The sequence below is a fragment of the Solanum pennellii genome, chromosome 9 (genome assembly GCF_001406875.1).
Source record: "Solanum pennellii chromosome 9, SPENNV200".
Taxonomy (NCBI): Eukaryota; Viridiplantae; Streptophyta; class Magnoliopsida; order Solanales; family Solanaceae; genus Solanum; species Solanum pennellii.
In genome coordinates, this window is record NC_028645.1 from 58,618,944 (window position 1) to 58,624,897 (window position 5,954).

The 5,954-nt window shown below is 31.5% G+C and overlaps 1 pseudogene; it reads right to left on the bottom strand.

Moving 5' to 3' along the window:
• LOC107030233 overlaps positions 1-5,673 on the bottom strand; it is a 24,730-nt pseudogene extending 19,057 nt beyond the window's left edge.
• Positions 5,674-5,954: the final 281 nt, after the last annotated feature.

Here is a 5,954-nt window from a genome sequence, read left to right on the forward strand (position 1 = left end):
TATATATATATATATATATATATATGGATCAAGAAATTATGGATATATGGATCAAGAAAATTATGGATTAACTCAGTTGCAGTCATTGATACAATTCCACAATCCTTTGATGATTCAATTCGAGTAGTTGATGTTTGGTAAGGTAGAACTTGATTTGAAAATTTTCTTCCATAAATCTCACCGTGAATAAAACACCCCTCATCACTTGATGAATCTATACAAAATGTATCATTCATTTTTCAAAGTTCAACCATTTTATTCATAGAAGCAACTACAGTCTCAAACATAATTGTCTGTTGCCTGCTATCATGATCAAATTCATCATGTTCTTGTGATGATGGAGACATTAATGTGATATTATTAATATTTATTAAATGTGCTTGTAATGACACAAAAAATAAGTTTTAAATTTTTTAAAATTTATTTTTTGTAAAATTACTACTCATCTTAGTAGTTATATCCGGCGTCACTTATGATTAATTTGAGAAGTTGGTTTAAAAATTTCCGAGTTATTTATTAATATAGTTATTTACGTAACATATATTTATCAAATAATCTCGTGGTTCAAATGTTGGTATATTAAGATAGGCTACTATGCTATTTGGAGAAATTATAACTTAATTCTACACATAAAATTTTGAAAAAAAAATATATGATAATTGAAATGTTAATTGGCATCAAAATTGGGAGTTGTTTTGGGTCTATGCTAGACCTATGGTAATGTGAGTGTTGTTAGTTAAAAATCTTATTGTGATTATTAATGTGAATAGATTGCTTTGAGTTTGGAGTTCAACAAAATGGGAAGACTCAAGTTTCGAAGTGAATTCTTGACTGATTGGGGCAAGTGGATTTCTAAACTCTTATTAAGTGTATGAAATGCGTATATTCCCTTGTGGTATATGTGTAGGACTAATGGGAATTGGTGATGAGTTGACTTATCCACATTGATTAATACTAATGATTAAAACAAAGGGTAATGAAAGGCAATGTGAACAATTGTTTGTGTGTGATGTGATGATAATGGAGAATGGTTTGAAAGACTTGTTCAGTCATTGTTGATGTTATTGTGAATTGTGCAGCGTTATGAAAATGATCATATACTCTTTATTTGTGTGAACATGTTATTTGCATTATTTTAAGACATGATTGCGACAAGTGTTATGTGCATTGAGAAAGAATGATAACTTAAAGAGGATGTACCATTTCGAGGGACGTATCGCGCGCCGCGATGGATACTATATTTCGAGGGACGAATCGCGCGCTGCGATGGTTACTAATATCGAGGGTCATGCCGTGCGTCGCGAAAGATGCATGGACAAATATGTTCCCCTTGGTCCCGGACTTAGAGACAGCGGGTGTGTATCACTAGGTCAGACATGCATTATTATACTTGAAATTACATTTCATTGCATTGCAAATACTTATCATTAGTGAACTTGATATCGTATTTTGCTGATCTTATGATTAACTTTCTGCGGAACTTGTGATTGATTAATATTGAGCTTGTTATTAAGGATATGCAATTTGTTGAAATATTGTTGTTGAGGATATGTAATTTGTTGAAGTATTGTTGTTAAGGATATCTAATTTGTTGAAGTGTTGTTGTTGAGGATATGTAATTTGTTAAAGTGTTGTTGTTGAGAACATATAATTTGTCAAAGTGTTGTTGTTGAGGATATGTAATTTAAGCGTTCTTGTTGAACTATGTGCGCTGTAAACCGTGAGTTGTTAGGTTGGGCTGAATTTTATGCAAGTTGTAGTTGTGGAGGTTCGGCTGGGGGTGGTAAGAGTACCCGTATTTCATCCTCTTAGCTTTTGTTTAGAGGTTTACTTGTTGAGTACGGTGTGGTTTGGTACTCACTCCTTGCTTCAACAATTTTTTTGTAGGTTATTAAGCCTGAATTTTTGTTGTACTTGTCATTCTCTTTTTTTCCGAGACTTTTTGAAGATTTTTGAGGTAGCTGTTTGTCATCTCAGCGGACTATCTTTCTTCATAGTTTTTGATCTTGTTCTATTCTAGAAACAAGTTCATTTGAGACTTATATTTTCGTTTGATTCAATTGTAATACTTTAGATGCTTGTACACGTGACCACCAGGTTTTGGGGTATAATGTAAGTTGATGGTAAACTCTCCACGTTTTATTGTAATAGTTGAGTTTTAGGCTGACTTGTCTTGGTGGGATAAGACGAGTGCCATCACGTCCATTTTTCGGTCGTGATTGTGCTTGAACATTATTGTTATTATGATTGTTTTCTTGACGAAGAGCTGGATATCTAATGGGAGAGCCACATATGTTTTGGTACAAAAAATTTTCATCAGATGAATTTGAAGATGTTTTAAGAGTCGATTTTGGTGGTGACAAATTTGAATTCACTACAAAAGGCCTTCCAATAACACTTGAATGAGATTTGATACTTTTTCCCACTACGAAAAAATTGTTAATTTACTTACAATAATAGGTAAGTATTTGTAATAAACATGATTTGAGAATGTAAAAAGTATAAGAAGTGTATAATGTGCTATTAGTATATATAATTTAAACTCTTTCAATCAATTAATTGATTGTGAGATTTTGACGTTCTCCTTGTCAAGGGATGGGGCAACTCATAAGCATGAGCCCAGAAGCAAATTCAAGATATAAACATGATGAGTTACGATTGTTTAGGTATTTAATACATTTAACATCGATGTAAGTCCCATTAAAAAGAGGACATCCTATTACGATCTTTGTACCAGAGCTCAAATGTAGAACCTTTTTTTTGTGAAACGTGATCAAATTTGAAGTTCGCCCGCGCAGTTAAAATTTTGGAAGGTCATTTTCCGTCTTAAAGAGTGGTTGGTTTGAATTTTGAGGTTTTCATATTCAGTTTGTACCATTAAGCGTTTTAACTTTTAACTTTTGATCAAAACTTGACTTTGCTTAACATTTTTTGTAAACTTGCTCCACTAAGAATTCTATTAGTGCAATTAGCTTCATATGGTCATCCTTATATCTAATACAATGATTAATTCAGGTTTTGAGGCTCCTATTTTTAGTTTGTGTTGTTAGCATTTTAACTTTTATGTTCTGGTCATTATTTTTGATAATCGTGCTCAAATATTTTTTTTTTGATATAATGATATGTGTCATATTGAGATTAATTTAACTTGTTATCATGGATTTTTCATTGTTTCATTCAAATATGGTTTATGAAATTGATATTAATATTTTTGATTTTATATTCGTTCTCTTAGATTTATAAATGCAATAAATTATTAAATATTTTTACCATTGAATAATCATTTAGTTAATAATATTATGAACATATTGTCAATTAATTACTAACCTAACATTGAACTTGAATGATATCTTACCAATAAACTAGCATAAATAATAAATTTATTAGAAAAATAAATAATCATACTAACGTATTTAAAATGTATTATCCACAAGGGTTGTGGTGGAGCGGTAAGTACTCATTCATCCTTAACCAAGAGGTCTCAGGTTCGAATCTCCTTGGATACGGAGTCACCTTTGTTACGGAGCGTGTGAATTCGGATTTAGTCGAGCTCCAATGTGGATACCGACACAGTATGGGAAACCAGAAAAAGTATTAAAATTTATTGGTAAATTACCAACATAAATTTTCATAATGAAGAAAAAAATTTACTAACTCCTTTTCAATTTGTTACTAAAGGTACTAACGATATACTAACCAAAATTTAGTTGGTAAATTACCAACGAAAATTTCAAAGCCATGTATCAAAATTTTGTAAAAACATCTTTGAGTGTTACCAACTGATTTTTGGTTGGTAAGTTTACCAACAAATTAAAGTTGGTTGATAATATTTACAGACGAGCCTTTTAGCGACGGATTAATATAAATTGACATTTGACCTTATATATACAGTGCAATTATTTGACGAAGGGGTTTTGGATGAAACCCCTAGATTGCACATAGATCCGCCGCTGAGTACGGGATATCAGATGAGAAATAGTTCACATGGAATCAACTCGTGACTTTGAAAAATAGAGTAGACTATTCAAACTTCAAGGAGTTCGTGTTGTTGTACAAGGAAATTGTTGGTGTTACCAGCTAAAGAAAAAACACACAATATTAAATTGAAAGAAGAAATGTTTAAAGAGAAGGAACTCCTAACATTCTGTAGTAGATAACGCAGTAAAAACAGAATCTTTCTAATAGGCACTAAGTCTACCAACAACTTGACATGCCTAAAGACTAGGAAACACAAAATGGAAAAACTAAAACTAAAATATTTATCTTTTATCTTTTGTAAATAGAAAACACATCACTAAACATGTCATCATGCCAACTCAACATCAATTAATAATTCAAGATGTAGATTTCAACACTCCTTGCATTAAGAGCTGCAAATTTCGAGTTCCTTTCCCAAGAACTCAAATTTGCTTGCCGAAAACCAAATTCAGGGTTCATTAATACATATATATCCATGCATCTCAAATAGCCAATCGCTGGTATTGGAGAACTACTCATGCAACACACATGTACAATGACCGATTATTCACTCCATAAACTTATCCAAACCTAACTCAGTTGTTAGTTTAAACAATAAATTTTGATTGTAAGATATATGTTAGTTTAGTCAAGTGGATATCATTATCCCTAAATCCATTGATCCAATCAAATATTACTCAGTTTAGTAGAGTCAATACAGTTAATCAAAACTAGAGATTAGACTATAATGACTCGTATTAATTTCATCCGTTATGGAGGAAGGTCTAAGCCAACACATGAACTTAATACTTCACTAAAATTTAGTCATCAAGACCATATAGAACAAACTCTATCACCACTATATCATAGTCGAGTAATTTTTTGATAAAATTAATTTTTCAAGATACAAAAATTATCTAAAAACATTATCTAAACGATCTCAAATTACCAAATAACTGCATAACAATGAGTATCATAAATTTGATCGTTTCTCATGAACCTAACGAATTTCTGATCAATTAGAGTTCAAAAACAATACTTATCTCCAAATCTATGATCAAATTCAGATCCAAACGATTTAAGAGAAAATGAATAGATCCACATCCTTATCATATTTCAATTTATGTTAACTCATCATGTGTAATCATGTAACACATATAAAATAAATAAATATAATACAAAAGGATGTCATTCATAATAAATCACATTTTAATTCCAAGGAACAACTTTAAAATCATTTTAACGACCTCAAAAAAATATAACCACATAGCAACGAGTAAGACTGGGCGACGGAACGGGACGTACCGGTACCATTTCGATTCGTTTCGGTTCGTCTTATTTCGGTGCATACGGGACGGGACAAGATAGTCTGAACCGATACACGAAACGGGATGGAATCGTAGTTTGGTATCGGTGTACCCCGGCACCGGTTCATCCCGATTCCGGTCTGATCCGTTCCGGTTCCGGTCTGATTTACTTAATATATATTAATTTATTATATTTTATATTTTATATAAATTATATTTATATTTTATATAAATTATATTTTATATAATTTGTATAAATTAAAATTAATTACCCACCACACCCTCCCCTTCCCGGACACTTGGCAGGCGGTAGCTTTACTATAAACTGCCCTGCGCCCCTGACCACCTGCCCCTGCCCTGCAGCTTTTGATAAAGCTGCAGCCCCCCTTTCCAACCCCCCATTCGGCATTCCTATTTTCCCTTCCCTTTCGGTCGTTTTAAAACGGAAAAATTAAAATGACTACTTTTTTTTGTTTTATTTATTTATAATTTACAAGACACAAGTTATAAATATAACTTATAAAATAAATATTAATGAATAATAAGTAATACCTTATAAAGTATAAACTTCAAAAGATTTAAATTTTGAACACTTTATCAGACTTTACTTCCAAACTTAATAACAAAAAAAAGTTTAAAAATATCTTTAAGATAAATTTAAGTAAAAACTTATAGTATAAATTTAAAAAC